The sequence below is a fragment of the Trichosurus vulpecula genome, chromosome 8 (genome assembly GCF_011100635.1).
Source record: "Trichosurus vulpecula isolate mTriVul1 chromosome 8, mTriVul1.pri, whole genome shotgun sequence".
NCBI classification, from domain to species: Eukaryota; Metazoa; Chordata; class Mammalia; order Diprotodontia; family Phalangeridae; genus Trichosurus; species Trichosurus vulpecula.
The window spans coordinates 95,357,074-95,376,927 of NC_050580.1; positions in this window are offsets into that span (position 1 = coordinate 95,357,074).

Sequence of the window (19,854 nt, forward strand, 5' to 3'; positions counted from 1 at the left end):
CCTTTATATTCATAATCAACGAGTCATCAGAAATTGACCTCTGTTGTTGTGTCCCCAAAGGGCATGAAAATAGAGTCAAGCATATATTTGAATTAAGGATGTATTCAATTCAGCAAATTTATGATTATTAAGAGCCTAGAATGAAAAAACCTAGCACTGTGCTAGGTTCTGGGGAATACAAAAGGATAAATATGAAATAGACCTTGCCTGCAAGGTAAAAAATAACCCACCCCCAGATTGGGGTGGATTGAAGCCAGCAGCCACTACCATGTACTACTAATATTTTTAGCCTGATTGGTTATTCTGTTGTCAATGAGTTCCTCTCATTAATGGTAATTGTAGAGTTTCCTGGTAATAACTGAGAAGTTGCAAAATATTATTTTAAGATTTTCATAAAGTTAAAAATTAAAAGAGCCTGTGGAAAACTCCCAACATGTTAGACAGATGTTAGTATATGTGGTAAGGCATAGTCAAGGATCCCATAAAATGAAAAGGCATGGAAGGGTGACAATCTGCACTGGCAGAGGGAGAGGCCACATCAAGGATGGGTTCTCTTGAGTTTAAAATTTAAAAAAAAATTGCAGTCCTTCCAATGATCACTACCACCCAATTCACCCATTCATTCAATGCACATTTATTACTAGGAGTCGGCAGACCTCAGTTCGAGTTCCAACCTGACTGAGATCTAGCACAGGTATTCATTAGCTGTGTGACTCAGGACAATTCTATTCTCCTCCATTCCCTAAATATTTACTCTACTTGATTCAGTTCTTCAAGTCGCTTCCTTTTTTAGACCTCAGTTTTCTCATCTGTTAAGTGAAGGAGCTGGATTAAATCATCTCCAAGTTCCATCATAGTTTGGGAATTCTATTATTCTATAAGTAGTACAACATCTAGCCACCATTCTATTTTTGGAATTTAACTTTTTTGGGTTACATTTTCAATTCTGAACAGTCTCTCTCCCTCCCCACTGTGCACTAGGGAAAGCTATCATTTCACACCCACACCCACACCCACATCCACACCCACACCGACACCCACACCCACACCCACACCCACATAAGTACAACCATACAATGTGTACTTCTATTTATCAGTTCTTTCTTTGGAGGTGGATAGCATCTTTCTTCATAGGTCCTTTGTAGTTGACTTGAATATTTATAATAATTCACAGTTATTCTTTGAACAATATTGCTGTTACTATATACAACTCTGTTGTTATTGTTGTTACTACATATAATTATATACACTACCTTTGTTCTGCTTTACTTCACTCTTCATTATTTCATGCAAATCTTTCACTGGTTTTCTAAAATCAATCTGCTTGTCATTTCTTATAGCACAGTAGACTACATCAGAATTGTATACAACTTGTTCAGCCATTCTCTAATTAATGGACATCCCCTCAATTTCCAGTTCTTTGCCACCACAAAGAGATCTGCTATAAATATTTTAGAATATAAAGGTTCTTTTCCTTTTTCCCCGTTCACCTTGGGAAACAGACCTAATGGTGATATTGCTGGGTCAAAGGGTATATACACAGTTTTAGAACTCCTTGGGCATAACTCCAGATTGCTCTTCGAAGTGGTTGGATCAGTTCACAGTTCCCAGTTTTTCCACATCCCCTCAAACATTTGTCATTTGCCCCTTCTATCATTTTAGCCAGTTTGATAGATGTGAGATGATATCTCAACTAACCACCATTTTAAACATTCTTTTCCAACAGAGCTGGCTTCAAAGCCAGGAAGTCTTAGGTGTCAAGAGCCTTCTATGATTCATACTGGCTGTGCATCCCTAGACAATTTATTCAACCTCTCAATTCTTTAGGCAATTTTTCAAAGCCAAAAATTGTAGAGAAGGTGGCAACCTCTATGAGAAGAGGGAATTGTCTTGTTCGGGTGTTCCCAATGCCAATGAAATCAGGTTCAGTCTCCATCCTTATATTGACTGGTTTTTTTCCTCTAGATGAGAGCTTCATCTTATCAATGAAATCATATGATACCAAAAGAAAGAGATTGTATCTTTAGCCTCCTTATATCCCCTAACACACTGAGTAAAATGTTGGGCACGCAGTAGCTGCTCCACAAAAACTTGATTGCTTGATTAAAATATAGGCAGCTCAGCAGAATGAAGATCATTTGCTTTCCTCCTTCCTCTTTATTCCATCTATAAACCACTAATTCCCAAAGTCTAGAAAGGAATGGGGAAGAAGAAGTAGATAATTGTTTTCTGTTGTGAATTGTAACGTGCTATATGAATTTATGTCTTAACATTTGGAGTTGCCAGTCTTGCAATATTTGTTACATTGCCTTTCCTTCAGTAGTTCTTCCTGAAGTTGGAATAAAACCCTCTTCATAAAAAATCAGAGGGCAAAAGTGAGGATCAGAGAGAGCGGGTGGCATGTCAATGATCAGCCAAATATGAAGTTGCAAAGCTAGGGTTAGAATCCAAGCCTTGTTTCTTCTTATCCAGTGCTATTCCTCCAAGTGTACCCAGTTTCCCATATATCGATATTTCAAGAAGTTCATCCACAGAGATTATTAAAAAGTAGAATGGGCTACTGCAGGAGATGGTATATTCATTCTCACTAGAGCTCTTCAAGCAGAGACTGAATGACTACTTATAAAATACATTTGGGAGGGGGAAAGTAGCCCATTGAGGGGCCTTCAACTTTGAAATTCTATGATTCTACGACATCTAGAAAGATTGGCATCAAAGAGAGTCACTACTATGTAGGAAGACTATCATTAAAAACTTCTAGAAATTCATGAGATAAATATAGGAGGAAGGTACTTCCTTTACTGACAAATCATACACACGCATGCATGCACACGCATGCATACACACATGCAGACCCACACATGCCACATGTGCACAAATATCATGCCTTAGTTGATGGTTTTATAGGAAGCTGTGGTCAGCCCTCTCCACTCTTGCTCAGATTAATCCTCAGACAATCAATTGTAGTGACTACATAACACAAATTTGAACGTACATTCCCAGGCATCAGGAAAACTTAACCAAACTCCTTTGCCCAGCATTCAAGACTCTTCACGCTCAAGCATTAAACTACCTTTCCAACCTTGTTCCTCATTTATCCTTTTTGTAGTCTACCACAGCCAAAATGAATCACTCACAGTTCCCCAAATTGAATTTCAATCCTGCTTGGGACACTTCCCAGGTGTGTGACCCTGGTAAGACCCAACCTCTCTCAGTCAGTTTTCTCCTTTGGAAAATGTGGATAATAATAGAGTTGTGAGAATCAGATGGGATAACAGAACTTTGCCATCCTTTAAACACTGTATAAATATTAGATATTATTCCTAATTATAATTGCTGTTTCTGCTGCTATTGTTGTCTAGCCTTTTACTGACTTTACACCTTTGCTTATCGCTTTCCCTACAATCGGCGTGCTCACTGCCTGTATACCTCCTGTGGAGGAAATCCTACCCATCCTCTAAGACTCAGCTCAGATATGACCTCTTCCATGAAGTCTTCTCTGTTCCCTCAGCCAGAACTCATCTCTTCCACCTCCAATTTCTCACATAATATTTTTTTACACTTTTCCTACACACTTAGCATGTTTTATTTTGTATTAAAGGTGTTTGTGCTCCTGCTATATCTCCTGCTTACAGTGTAAGCATCTTGAGGGAAAAGATAGTGTTTTATTTATCGGGAGCGGGAGAGGATTCTGGGAAGATGGCAAAATAGGTCAGAAAGCTTTCAGCTCTCCAAATTTCCTAAACAGAACATTGCCTCAGAGAGAACATAGAGCAGCAGAAATAAACAAAAGACAGGGTAAAGCAGTTGTTCCTCTAAGACAACTTGAGAAGACCCCAGGAAAGACACAACTTTCAGGGGCAGAGGTTCAACCTGAGTGAAGTGCAAACACCTCTAGGCAAACTCCACAGAATCAACAAACAACAAGGCATGGGTTTGGGAGGCAGCCTCAGTCTTAGAAATTGTCATCTCACTGACAGTATGTGTGTGGCGGGGGCGAGGGGGGGGGGGGTGAGGGTCTGATGACTGAGTAGAAGACTGAAGGACCTTCCACTGCCTCAGGCTGGGTTGCTGCTGCTCAAGAAGAAGGAGCTACTAAAAAATAAGATGCACGGGCAATGGGGCGTAGAAATTTATCTTGCCCTACAAGAAAGGAAGGGAAAAGGGGATGAGAGGGGAGGGGGGTGATGGAGGGGAGGGCTGACTGGGGAACGGGGCAACCAGAATATACGCCATCTTGGAGTGGGGGGGGAGGGCGGAGATGGGGAGAAAATTTGTAATTCAAACTGTTGTGAAAATCAATGCTGAAAACCAAATATGTTAAATAAATAAATTGCAATTAAAAAAAAAAAAGAAGAAGGAGCTAGCACACACCTGGTGAGTGGGGGCAGGGGTGCAGGGACCCTGCTGACTGTGGGCACATGCAGGAAAGCAGAGTCCCTGGTTTCAGTTCTAGGGCAGAGAGGGCAGCTGTAGTTTGCAGCCACCCAAGGGAACCTAGGGAGCAAGATTATTTGTGGGACAATATGGCTGGGAACCCCAGCTGTGACTTAAGAGTGGAGAAGAGAGCCCAAGATTGAGCCCTGGGAGGGATCTCAGAAAATAACTATAAAAAGGACCTGAGGCTTGGGGCATCATTCCCATACCTCAGGACTGGAGCTTGATTACACTAATAACTGCTACAAACTAAATAAAACAAAAGTAAATAAATTAAAATGTGTAAGCAAAGGAGAAAGAACCCAACCATAGACAACTACTATGAGGATAGAGAAGATCTGAGTTCATATTCAGAGGAAGACAAGGTAGCTTAAAAAGCTACTCATTTTTCAATGAGAAATGTCAAATGGTCCCAAGCACAAAAAGAGTTCTTGGAAGAACTTAGAAAGAACTTTAAAAGTCAAATAAGAGAGATTGAGAAAAAATTAGAGGAAAAAAGAGCAATCCAAGAAAATCAAGAAAATTATGAAAAGAAAGTCAACAAACTTGAAATAGAGAATCAAAAAGTTAAGGAAGAAAATAATTTATTGAAAACTAGAATTGGGTAGAGGCAAGCTAATGACATTCTAAGACACCAAGAAATAATAAAATAAAATCAAAGGAATAAAAAATAGAAGAGGATGTGAAACATCTCATCAGAAAAATAACTTATCTGGAAAACAGATCAAAGAGAAATAATATAAGAATAGTCAGACTATCTGCAAATTATGATAAAAGAGAATATTGATACAATATTACAAGAAATTATCAAGGGAAATTGCCCTAAAGTTCTAGAACAAGAAGGCAAAGCAGAAATAGAAAAAATCCACCAATCACCACCTGAAAGAGATCCCAGCAGGAAGACTTACAGGAATATTATAGCCAAGTTCCAAAGCTCCCAGGTTAAGGAGAAAATATTGGAAGCAACAAGAAAAAATAATTTAAATATCATGGAGCTACAATAAGGAGTACCAGTATGTTGAAGAACCATAGGTCTTGAGACACTATATTCCATACATCAAAAGAGCTGGGGTTATGACCAAGGGTAACTTACATAGGAAAGTTAAGTATAATCCTGAATGGAAAAAATGAATATTTAATTAATTCAAAGATTTTCATATAATTGTGACAAAAAAAGCAGAAATTAAGGGAAATTTTGACGTACAACATCCAGGAGAAATACAAGATAAACATTAAGGACTAATTATAAGGAATTCAATACAGTCAAATTGTTTACTTCTTATCTATGAAAATGCTATCAGTACTTTTATGACTGTCATCATTATTTGGGTAGTTTGAAAGAAAGGCTTGGGATGAGCTAAGCATGATGGGGTGATTCTAAAAATTATAAAAGTGTGTAGGGAGAGATAAAAAGGAGTAATTATCTCATACAAATGAGGCATGAAAGGAAAAAAATTCTATAGAAGAAGCTACTACTGGGAGGGCAGGTAGTGTTGGAACCTTATTCTCACTGAGAATGGCATAAAGAGGGAACAATAGGGGAAGCTAGGTGGCATAGTGAATAGAGCCCAGCCCAGGAGGACATGAGTTCAAATCCAGCCTCAGACACTTGACACTTACTAGCTATGTGACCTTGGGCAAGTCACTTAACCCCAATTGCCTTGCCTCCCCTCCTCCAAAAAATAAGTTAAAAAGAAGGAACAATATATATCTAGAAGAGTACAAAAGTTTCTAAATTCAGAAAGAACTAAGAAGGCAATGGGATGGGAAGTGGAGAGGATAAAAGAAGGATTCTTAGAGGGGTTGGTAGGTTAAGGAATGGGAGGGCAAGGTAGCAGTTAGAAATAAAGTAGAGGAGTGAGAAGAGTTGGAAAGATAGTGACAAAAATAGGAAGGAATAAAATACACAAGTAATTGTACTTAGAATGTGAGTGGGATGAATTTACCCATAAAATGGAAATGGATAGCAGATTAAAATTTTGAACTCAACAATATGTTGCTTTCAGGAAACACAATAAAAATGAGAGATACACACGCATATAAAATAAAGGGGAGGAGGAGAATGTATTATGTTAAAAAAAAAGCAGAGGTAGTAATCATGATCTCAGACAAAGTTAAAGCTAAAATAGATTTAATCAAATGAGAAAAACAGGGAAACTACACTATGCGTGAGCAACATTATTTAATATTGTTTTAAACCATTTAAATAACTAGACAGTATAAAATACCTGAGAGTAAACATGCCAAAACAGACACAGGAGTTATATGAACATAAACATAAAACACTTTTTATACAAACTCAGATCTAAATAATTGAAGTAATATTTATTGTTCATGAGTAGGTAAAGCCAATATGATAAAAAATTACCACTTTATCTAACTAATCTATTTAATGCCATCCCAATTAAACTACTACAAAAATTATCTTACTGAGTGAGAAAAAAATAATAATAAAGTTCATTTGGAAGAACAAAAGGTTAGGAACTTCAAAATAACCACGTGAAAAAGACATAAAGGAAGCAGATTCAGTAATATCAGACCATCAACTATATTATAAGGTGAAAGCATTATTGAAGTGTAAAATGGGTAATTTTTATTACTTTAAGTTAAAATTTTCTCATATAAATAAAACCTATGCAGCCAAAAAAGAAGGAATTCAGAAAATTGGGGGAAAACTTTCATAGACAAATCTGTCAGATAGGATGTGATTGGGTTAAAATATTGCTGTAATGTGGGAAATGAGCTGGTTGACTTAGAAAAACATGGAAAGATTTGGACTTGTGAAGGAAGATGCTCTCCACTTTCAAAGAAACAAATGACAAGTGGAAATAAGCATAGTAGGGTCTTACATATATGTATATGAGTGTATATGTACAATATGTGTATATTTATAGATGTCTAGGTATATATGTATGCATACACATGCACACATACATTATGTATATATATATATATGTGTGTGTGTGTGTATGTATATATAGATATATCTGTGCTTAATTATAGCCTTCTTTGGGGTGGGGTAGTGGACGGGAGGGGAACAATTAAAAAAAATAAAAGGGAAAAAAGTGCACAGCAGAGAGCAAAGGAAAACCTACAAGAAGCAACTAAAATCTGGGGAGCTTTAAAACAATGTATTTATTATAGTAAAGTATTGCTATTTATATATATTAAAATATATAGGACTATACATATAGTAAAGTGTTACTATTACTTCTAAAGTATTACTATATAGTAAAGTATTACTATAGTAAAGTAATACTATAATAATAAAGTTTTATAGTATTTATTATACAGGCTTTCTTGAAATGGAAATTTATTATTTTATATTGAATCCTCTTGTGATCTGCTGTGTACATGGCAATTTTTTCTTTTCTTATTTTGTATTTAAGTTTAAAATAAATAAACAATTTACAAAAATAATTACATTTTGTTTGGGGCACATTAGAGCCTGAGATAAGTTCTTGTACATCAGTTCTGCACTGGATCCAAGATCTCATCAATATGGCTGCTCTCTACAATGATAAAGATCACAATTACGTCTCCTCAGCCTGGGCAGCTCTTACCTGTGTCTTCCATACCTCCTCCTTAAAGGATCTGTCCAGTAGGCTGAAGTGTCCCTGGAGGTCTTTGAACATAGACTCTCTGCCTGCTTCCTGTTACTTGTGCTACATGCTAGGCTCACCAGCATTTTAGGTAATATGTTTCCTGAATCAAATCTTTTATATCATTTCCTATGCTTATGTTGTCATTGTCAATATGTTGCAGGCTATTTATACCCACCATATATCTCTCCTTTGATCTTTGGGCCATTTATAATTATAATTTTGATTCTTCAGTGACCTAGTGTTCGAATACTAAATTTAAAAAGATCCTTTTGGTTTTTTCTTGTTTGTCTTATGGGGCAAGGAGACCTAAGTTCAAGTCCTAACTCCAACACATAATCTATGTGACCTTGGACAAGTCATGTAATTTCCTTGGTCCTCAGTTTCCCCATATCTAAAATGAGGGATGGAATAGTATAGTATTGGAAATGGTATGGAAAAGCATTTAATAAACATTTACTATGTGTCAAGTGCTGAGAATACAAATAGGAAGAAACAGTGTGACAGTTCTTGATCTCAAAATGTTCACATTCTATTTGGGGGTGGGAGGAAGAAAACATACAGAAGAATTTGGCCCTAAGGTGTAGGGGAAGACCCAGTGGTCCTTAGAATTCTGTGGCAAGACAGGTGGTAACAACAAGCATTTATTAAGTGCTTATTATATGCCAGACACTATACTAAATGCTAGAAATACAAACACAAGCAGAAAGGCAGCCTCAAGGAGATTCCATTCCAATGTAACATAGAAGGGCAGAAGGGCATAGTCAAGAAAGTCCAGAGAGTAAGAAGTGCAGCCTGCAGAGAAATGAAGACACAGAAGGCCTATGCATCCTCTTTAAATGGGAGGAATCGGTAAATCAGAGGGAGCGGACATGGGGTAGAGAGGTACTTCACTCCTGTGAAGTCTAGGGGTGGAGTGAGCTTTCAGGATTTCAGAAGTGTCTGTGGCATGAGATAGAATATCAGAGAGTCAGGAGGACAGCCTGGAGAGGAATGTAGCTATCTATCATCTTGTGGGACTTGACGCAATCCATTCAATGTCACCTGCCAACAGTAGCATCCATCTAGATAAGGGATGCTTTACCTGTGTGTCACAAACCCCTTTCACAATATGATGAAGCCTATGGAACCCTTCTAAGAATAGCATTTTTAATGCATAAAATAAAATGCATAGGTTTACAAAGAAAACCAGTTATATTAAACATATAGTCCAAGTTCAGAGACCCTCTGAAATCTATCCATGGGACCCTATGAGGGATCTGTGGACCCCAGGTGAAGAACCCTGGCTCTAAGGGGAATCTTTCTTCCGTTTGGATTTTGCACTAATAATCCTCCATGAGAGTGGCACATAACTTTAGCGAGCAAATATCTCCCTGTTTTATGCCACTTTAATGGTGATAATCTGAGCTCATTGAACAATATCTCTGTTGTCCCATCTATCAAGGAATCCAGTATGATCTTGACCTTTGCATGGGAGATGCTTGGTTGGAGGAGAGCCTTTAAGGCTCCATTTTGTTTTAGCAGGGCAAAACTTTTCCCCCTCATCAACAAGTAATAAGTACAGTGAGATTTTATATTCTTTGCAACTTTTTGTCAGTTGTGATATTATGAAGATGCTTTCCATTGGAAATAATTTGAAAAATCCTTCCCATTTAATTCTTAAATTGTTTCAAGGGTACGTGAAATGCATTGCAGATCATTCTAACAAAGGTCTTATAAAATTGTAAAGGTAGGGATATGAGTTAGTACTTATTAATGTCCTTTCAATTTTTTTAGTACCTATGGTTTCTTCTAATTGGAACCTTCTTCTATTAAAGATATTAGAGAATTGATTTCTCACTGCCCTGGAGATTATGTTACACATGCAGATAGGTGGTGGAAGTGGATGGAGTGCTGGTCCTAGACATAGGAAGACTTGAATTCAAATTCAGCCTCAGGTACTGACTAGCTGTGACTGAGCAAGTCATTTAACTTCTGTCTGCCTCTGTTTCCTCATCTGGAAAATGGGGATAGTCATAGCACCTACCTCACAAGGCTGTTGTAAAGATCAAATGAGTTAATATTTGTAAAGCATTTAGCACAATGGCTGGCATGTAGGAGGTACTCCCTTCTCCTTCCCTCCAGGATCAAAGCTACTTTTCCTATCTTCTTTTTCAGTGCTGTTTCTGCTTCCTCATAGAGCAGGTCAAGAACTAAGATGTTAGAATCCAACAGTGGTGATTCCACTGTTATTGGTAATTAAAAGTTTGCAGTAAAATGCTAACAGACTGCATTTAATATACGCATGTTGCAAGTTGTCCAATGATGAAATTATGGTCGATGGGAATGAAGAAGCGAGGACTTTCTAAGATGTATTGTTTAAGCCTGTTGGTTGATGAAACATGTTGCAAGGGCTTCAAGGAAGCACATGCAAACTGTTCACTCTTTGGGTTGCCAAGTTTACCAAAATAACTGCATTACATCATCATCATGTTAAGCTTGAGTCTTACTCATCCGGGTGTGTGACTTTAAGTTTTTATTAGTAATTTACAACAGCCAATCAAGACCACAAGGACATGAGGATTATTTACATCTCAGACAGCAATTTGGCTTGGGCAAGTGGAACATCAAGGTCATTCATTACCTTATAATTAATCTCAAAATGAGACCCTCATGATGATCCATCATCAGAGAGAAACAAGAAGTACAGTTTATGCTATCAGGATAATAATAGTAGACTTTCCCTCGTAGTTTTCCAATTTCTCCATGCTGCCACAACATGCTATGGCAGATTCAGAATTGGTATTGCAGCCATGAAGAGCTGGGTTCAGGTTCTATCCCTGACTCATACCTAGACAAACTACTTCACTTCTTAGTGCTGTAGGCAACTCTTTTAGGCTCCAAGGTACAGGAAAGATGCCAGCCTGCATTGATAGAAGGAGTTTCCTTGTTGAGGATTCCTTATACCAATGAAAACACCACTCCAGTTTTATTTAAATACACAAAGACAATAAATAAAATATTCCTATGAGACTACAAAGTTGGCTCTGTGGAAAAGAAGAGGCATTGGGGTTGAGTAATCTACTGCCTACATTTCCTGGTATTATGGGATCATGGATAGACTTAGAACTGAAAGACATATTGTAGCACCATCTTTGACACTTACTAGCTATGTGACTGGGTGATTTCCTAACATAACAATAATATCTAGCATTAATATAGGGCAGCTAGGTGGCACAGTCGATAAAGCACCGGGCTTGGAATCAGGAAGACTCATCTTCATGAGATCAAATCTGGCCTCAGACACTTACCAGCAGCTGTGTGACCCTGGACAAGTCACTTGACTCTGTTTGCCACAGTTTCTTCATCTGTAAAATGAGCTTGAGAAGGAAATGGAAAACCATTCCATTATCTTTGCCAAGAAAACCCCAAACAGGGTCATGAAGAGTTGGACACAACTGAAAAACCCACAAATAAAAGCATTTAGTATAATACTTTAAGGTTTGCAAAGTGCTTTATGTATGTCATCTCATTGGATCCTCAAGAACAACCCTGGGAGGTTAAGTGTTATCCCCATTTTCGAGATGAAGAAACCAAGGCTGAGGGAAACGAAGGGATTTGCCAAGAGTCACATAGCTAGTAAGTGCATGGGGCCAGATTTGACCTCAGGTCTTCCTGACTCCAGGTCCACTATGCCACCTCTATGCCTGATATCTGTACCTCAGTTTCCTCATCTGACAAATGAAGAAAATAATCATTTTACTAATTTAGAGGATTTTTATGAGGATCCAATTCAAATGAATAATTATTAAGCACCTACTGTGTTCTAGGCACTGTGCTAAGAAGAAGAAAGATAATCCCTGCCCTCAAAGAAATCACAATCTAATGGGGAAGACAAAACACAAAAAGAGATTGAAAGAGAGGGGAGGAAGCTAGAGATGTCTCTGAGTAATGCAGACAGGTGAGAAATGAGGCCCTATTCCAAGTGGAGCGCCTTCCTTAAATGGATATTTTGGGGTTGATGGCTCCATCTTTCAACCAGAGGGATAGGAGGTAGTGATGAGGTCAAGTACCAAGGCAGGTTGATGAGGTGTTCCCCATAATAAGCTTCCTGGGGCATTACATTATAAATATAAAATTATCATTAGTCACAGCTTGAGTACTAACCTAGGACAAGTCACTGAGTGCCCTCTCTCAAATTCAGTTTCTTTATCTAGAAAGTAAAGGGATTGTACTAGGTGATTGATAAGGTCTCTCCCTCCCTGAAATTCTGTGATTTAGCATTCATGTTTACTGGATAATTGCTCTAATCCTCATCTCTTTTTGCCTGTATGGACTGAGTCTTACCAGAGGAATGTAACATTGCTTTCTCTCCTTGGCTGCTTAATACACGCACAGTCTCTGCGGAAGTCAATACTGGTCCATTTTCAATCAAGCCACCATTTAGTCTTCAAAGACACTGAACTTCACTGCATGCATTTGGCTCTGGATTTTATTGCCTGTTTCCCTAAAGGACTATAACTCCCTGGGGAAAGGCCTCCTCTGAAGTAGTCATTTTTCTCTCCTGGAGGTGGTTTCTCAGAACTGTAAATTCCAATTCCCTTGATGCTGCGACCTGGTTTGTGGGCCATGTTTGCCTCCTTCCAGAGAGGCAGCTTCAAGAAATCACATTTTCCGGGTGAAAATTGATTATCCCTGTAGTGGACACAGCATTTTGTCACCTGTTAGTTCTGAGGAAGAGCAAGAAGAGAGAGACAGACAGATGTATACACACAAAAATATAGTCACATAGTCAAACAGAGAGGGAACTCATGGGCAAGGGAAGCAAATCAGCTCTGGCCTCTGTCTCTCTGTTCTGCCACACCTTTAGTTGGCGTACTGTTATCACGCACCCAATGCATTCAGCAGGGGTCAGGAAAGCATCAGCAAATATTGTAAAAGTTCTTCACCCACTACTCCAACCTTTTCAGTTTCATGTTTTGTCTTCTTATGTTAGAATGTAAGCACTTTGAGGGCAAGATTGTCTTTCTTTTTCTTATTTCTTTTTCTTAGCACAGTGCCTACAATATGCTAAAAGGCATAAGAAATGTCATGGGCTTCAGATTTGAATATGAAAACCATTTGGCAGAGGGGTTCTAGAGGTAGTTGGGGCTTGGTTTTGACAAGTTTCCATGGCTTCCTCTTTTCTTATAGTCTACTAATAATCACTTGGTGAAATTAAAAACTTGCAACTCAACTTATATATGGAAATTCTAAAAAGTAATATGGTGTCATTGTTTAGATTGGAGGCCCCAAAGTTCCAAACATATAAGTGACAGGATTCAGAAAACTATATAAGGGGCATTAATTATATAAGAGTTGCTGATGACAAAAGTTTCATTCGTCGATATAATCTCTATTTGCTTGTAAGTCTTTGCCATCTCATGAGATGACATGGTGAGAGTAGGCTGAGCTAGAAAGTGGAACTACTTGAGACTTGAACATGTTATAAGCAAAGTCAAGGGTGCCTTTCCTCCTCCAGGATCTCCCCCATCCTCCACTCCCACCGCAATCACAGGCTACATGTCCTCACAAGCCTCACAGTTCCTTCATAGGACATGCCACTTCATATCTATTTTGACTAATAAAGCCATGGTATGCAAGTAAAATTGTCAACAGTATGATGGAGAGTTGACTTTCTTTGGGATCATTAAGCCTGGTGGCCTGGAATTGAACTGTAGTTTTGTTTCATCTTAAAGAAAATTCTTTTTTTTTTCTCCAATGAGTATTTTGAGAAAATAAGAGAAAGGTCTTTGGATATGTCACAGAGGAATTATATTTTTATTTAAATATTACTAAAATATCCTTCGGATCCCAGAGGAAACTTTGTAAGACATTTTGGAAATGAAGGTTATCTTGGGTAATCGTATGGAGGCATGAATAAAAATGGTGATATTTAATACAGTGACCAATTGTGGCTTTAGGGAACTGACAGTGAAGATTAACTTCAGTTTCTGGGCAGAGAAGGGGTGGACTATAAGTATAGAAAGTAGCATTTTCACAAATGGCCAACGTATTGTTTTGCCTGATTGTATGCCTTTGTTACGAGGCAGGGTTCGTTTGGTGTCTGGGAATCATTGGGAAGCGAAAATGCTATAAAAATAAAGAGCATCAATAAAACATCTTGCAAACAAATTAGTGATAATGATGAATTCTAGAGTTGAAAAAATGCCCTAAGAAATCATGTAATGTAACACTTTCAACATAAAGATAAAAGCCAGAGGGGTAAAACAGTTTGACTTGCTGAAAGTTATGGAGCTTGTTAGTAGTTAAACTAAGTAAGTAGTAAGTTAAATTAAAACCCAGGCCTCTTGACTCCTAGTTCTGTGCTATTCTTATCTTAGACATGCTGGCTTACCACATCAAGCCAGGAAATTATAACGAGATTTGTTTTTGCCTTCATGGATGTTCTTGACCACTGTGATCATATATTAAATAAAAAAAGCCTCCTCAAGGTTCAGGGTTCCTCTCTGAGGCTCTGTGGGTCAAGACTACACTGCCTTCTGAGAGTTGCTATTTATGGCCCTTCTGCAGGGGATGCTTCAGGACAAGTATGGCTGTGTGATGGATTCAGAAGAGGGTGAGATGTAGTGGATGAAGCAAAAAAAAAATCACTACAGATGCCCACCCCTCCCCACAGTGTCTCAGCAGTAATCCCTCAGTATTCCATCATTGGTATACTCCCCTAAGATGGTTTTTAGGAGAATTAGGATGATAAGACTTGCTATGGCCATATTTGTATTTCATACGTGAACTGATGGATTCCCCATGGCCACTTTCAAAGCTTCAGAGGCTCCATTTACGTGAGAAAACCTAGGGAGAGTTTATTCTGCTGTCAACTGCAAACAAAGTTGGTCACCAATAAATAACTCATGCACGCATGCTGCAGAGGGAGTTTTTCAGCATCAGCTTTGCAGACCAGGCTCTGGCTTTGAAGAGTACATTTCAACTCTCTTTTTCCCTTGAATGAATAACTTTTGGTAGAGATGGAGGTTGGAATTTTTTTTCCTAAAGGATAGTTGCCTTCATTACACCCACTTCTCAGGGCTTTGGCTCTGACCCCAGAGAATTCTATCAGCATCCACTGAACAAATTTTCCAAAGTGCTGTGCAATTAGTATATCCCCAAAGAAATCTTCTCTGTGCTACCAAGAAAGAAGATGAAGAAAAGTATTCCTGCAAATGTTTATACCTTTTGCCTGAAGAATCAGATATATTTCTACCAGTTCTGCTAAAATGCAGTGTTGCCGAGTAATGACCCAGGAAGACGAGATTTTTCAGGGCTTACTGCCAAGGGCTCCTCAACCATAAATTCAAATTCATTACATAAAGTATGCAGAGAAAGAATCAGCAAGGAGTGTCAGGGGAAGTAGTTACCTGTTGTCATTAAGAATACGGTATATTTTATGTGCAATTTATGCAAAGTATTCCCGTTGTAAAATAGTAGATTAGCAAGGTTTTAGAAGGGTGTGCAGCAGAGTGTATTTTGAGATAGCATATGGAACATTTTACTCTGATCTCGGAGGCTATGCAGGTGAGAATTTCCAGGGGGAAATAATTCACTTTGAGAACCATGAGCAAAATAGAATTATTACCAAAGGCAAATATCTATACTTCCAGAACTAGACAATTAGGCCTAGGCTAAAATAAGAGAGAATAAAAGACTACCCTTCCTTTCAGGGAGATGGCACGGGAGGAGAAGGAAGAGGAGGAGGAGGAGGAGGAGAAATAAAAAGAACAGGAGGAGTAGGAGGAGAAAGAAAAAAGGAAGGAGGAAGAGGAGAAAGAAAAGAAGGAGGAGGAAAAAGGAAAAGGAAGAGGAGAAAGAAAAGGAGGAGCAGAGGAAGGAAGAGGAAGAGGAGGAGGAGAAAGAAAAGAAAGAAAAGGAGGAGAAGGAAGAGGAAGAGGAGAAAGAAAAGAAGGAGGAGGAAAAAGGAAAAGGAAGAGGAGAAAGAAAAGGAGGAGCAGAGGAAGGAAGAGGAAGAGGAGGAGGAGGAGAAAGAAAGGAAAGAAAAGGAGGAGAAGGAAGAGGAGGAGGAGGAGAAAGAAAAGAAAGAAAAGGAGGAGAAGGAAGAGGAAGAGGAGGAGGAGGAGAAAGAAAAGAAGGAGGAGGAGAAGAAAGAAAAGGAGAAGGAGGAAGAAGAGGAGAAAAAGAGGACTGATACAGAGTTTTAGAGTTCACAAATACATTATCTCAGTTTAGCCTGTGGATAACTCTGTGAGGAAGGTACTGAAATTATTGTTCCCTCTACTTTACAGGTTAGGAAACAGAATCCAAAGTGAGCTAAAGTACGTAGAGGCACAGAGCATCCAAAGCTGGGACCTGAAGTGAGAAGAGCCCAGGGCCTAGAGTTGGAAAACTTGGGGTCCAATTCTAGCTTGGCTACTCACTGGCTGTATCATTGAGGGAAAACGATTTCACCTCTCTAAGCTCTTTTTCCCACCAGAAAAATGGGGATAGCATTTGTCCTTTCTAAACAGAGGTATTGTTAGAAAAGCATTGACAAAGCATTTTACGTGTGTAAGCTATTGTTATTAGAGTCACTGTTGGCCCTTTTGACAATCCTGAAGAAGTTGGCTCTGTGCGAGAGATACTGTGTGTCATCCTCCCACAGTGAAAGCTCTTCCCCTTCTCCAATACAATCAGAGCAGAGAGGCCCCACTCAGGAGCCTGCCATGGCAGCTGATAATAATTGTTGCATTAATTGGTGCTGTCCAGACTAGACAGAATGTAAAAGATCCCACTGTGTCCAATAATTAATGTTTTTTCCCTCACTGCAATGCCATTAATAAGGGGCTCTCCCAAGAACAAGTAATTGGGTGGTTCAGGTTCATTAGAGTATTTATAGATAAGCTTTTGGTCTGGAAACATATAGAAAAGCTGATTCTGTTTATTCAGATGCTATTATCTGTTGCTAATGTGTTACACTGCTTATGTATCATCCATGTTCTCCAAGATGGTAAAGATAAAGGGAATATTCAAATTATAATGTCAAATGACCTAAAATATGGCTCTCATTTAGTTACAGTGGGAAAGAAATTGTTCACAGGTTCTGCTCACTATCGCCCATCCAACATGAAACTTCCCCTTTCTCTGAGAAATTTAGAGATCTCCTTATGGAAGGACCATACAGACAGTTACTCCTAATCAGACCTCAGAGGAGTGGAAGTTTCTGGGCTTTGTGATGGTTTCTGAAGATGTAAAGCTGAGTTAGGAGCCACTGCTTTGAAAAGGTAGATGAAGGAAGTACCGCTTTCATTTCATTTGTTTTCCAGACCTCACCAGAACAATTGTTGAATATCTTACACTTTACAAAGGACTTTCCTCATCTGTATGGGGGGGGGCGGGGCGCTGTCTATGGAAGGATTGGAGTTTCTGTCTTTGGCCCCAGAGGCAAAGCTAAGGAAAAAATAAAAAACTATAGAGATGAAAATTAGGTTTCATGTGGGGAAAAGGCTCCCCCCAGATGAGAGCTCTTTCAAAATGGCAGAGTGGGATGGGCTGCTCTGGGAATTGGTGAGTTCTCCTTCAGTGAATGTCTTCATGCAAAAGCTGGATGATCTCTTATTGAGCATTGGGTATGCTTTCTAAGGAATTCACTATTGGTTCCAGCTGAACTAGAATGTAAGCTCTCTTCAAGTAGTGGTTGTTTCCTTATTGTATTATACCTTCAGTACCTGGCATAGGGCCTGGGCACATAGCAACCTCTTCACAAAATGCTTGTCGATTGATCAATTGTTCAGACAGCCTCTGAGGTTCCTTCCAACTCTGACACCCTCGAATTCTCCTTCTCTGGCCCTACTGCAAATGTGGAAGACAAGGAGATTCTTGTATGACTCCGCAGGAAACACACATTCTTTGTTACTCACACCATAGAATTCCCTAGGGACTTTGTGTAGCAATTACCTTGGTTAATGATAGCAAATAATAATGATGACCATGGCAACATAGATATAGACCTAGAAAGTGCCTCCTCAGAGGTCATCTGGTCCAACCTCAGCATTTTACAGATGAAGAGTTCGATAAGGGCAGCTAGGTGGCGCAATGGATAGAGCACCAGGCCTGAAGTCAGGAAGGCTCATCTTCCTGAGTTCAAATCTGACCTCAGACTAGCTGTGTGACCCTGGGCAAGTCACTTAAGCCTGTTTGCCTCAGTTCCTCATATGTAAAAATGAGCTGGAGAAGAAAATGGCAAACCACTCCAATATCTTTATAAGAAAAACCCAAATAGAGTCATGAAGAGTTGGATACAACTAAAACTAAACAACAACAAAGTGTGATAATAACTGTATGCACTAATTTACCATTAGCACTTTACATGTATGATTTCATTTGAAATTCACAAGTAGGTAGACAGATAATATTCCCATTTTGCAGCTAAGAAAGCTGAGTTTCAGAGAAGTGATATGACTTTATGAAGTCATATCATAACAGCTAATACTGTAAATCTCTGCTTTGCAGAGTAGACACTACAGAGAGACCGGCTTATTTTTTGCTCAATATAAAGAAAATCCCAAGAATTAAAGCTGCTCAAGAGTAGAAGGGGGTATCTCATCATTGTCATCATCATCACCATCATTACAATGGCATTTAGATAGAACCTTAAGATTGGCAAATTTTACCTTTCTGTGTCACAATGGGCAAGTCTTTTTACATCTCTGAGTTTTTATTTCCTCATCTATAAAATCAATGATTGGAATAAATTAACTCTCCTTCTAGCACTCTTAGAGACACTAAGTGACAAATCCAGGATTGTAAGCAAAATCTGATTCAAAGTCTGGTTTTTCAGGTGACTTGTTTTAGCACCTATGAAAGCATGAGGGTTACACTTTCAGACTCTTGTTTTTTTTTAATTAGTATGTGATCAATCTTTGGCCAGAGACCTTATTTTATGCCCCCCCACCCCGAGCAGTACCTTCAAAATATGAACACTGATACTTGTTTAGAGGATTCTGTGATAAGCTTTGATTTGTCTATATTTTAGAATACTTTCCCAGGCAAGATAACCTGTGCATAAATGTGTGATGTAACTCTGCAAATTAAGGGTGCAATGTATTTAGAAAAATTATGCCCTTTATTCCTCTTCCTTTGGGACCACGTAATTTGTTAGCACATCTGCTCTAGGTATTGGGGAATACTGGAGAAGATATTCAGAGATCCCTATCCATGGTCTAAAAAGCCAAAAGGCTTAGGGGTAATGAGCTTCAGTGAAAAGAGCCCTGAACTAAGAAGCAAGAGAGCTCAGCTCTAGTCCACTAATGGACCTGTGCTGCTTATGAACAAGCCATCTATCCTCTCTAGCTGTATAATGAGGCTCTTAGACAAGAACCCTGCCAAGATCCCTTCAAGCCCTTCTAACGAGTAGAGCTAAGGTTCTAACGTATGTCTTCTGACTCGTGGTAATGGGTTCCAATCTGTACACCACATTGGAAGACCATTGATGAGCTGAAGAATTTATGGGGTGGACAGCTCAAAAACAGGCCACACAAGGATCAGTTGAATGGAGGTGTTTAGCCTGAAGAAGAGAACACTTGGGAGGAGAAAATATGCTATTGTTTTTAAACATTTGAATGGTTTTTTAACTGTATGGAAGACAGATTAGACTTGATTTGGGTGGTTGCTGGGGGAAGAACTATGAGTTATAAGTAGACATTATAGAGAGGTGGGGTTTGGGGGTTTTGTCCTCAATATAAAGAAAAACCCAAGAATCAGAGCTGATCAAAAGTGGAAAGGGATACATCATCATCATTATTATCATCACCACGTCCACCATCATCATGCTAATGTCAAAGCTCTT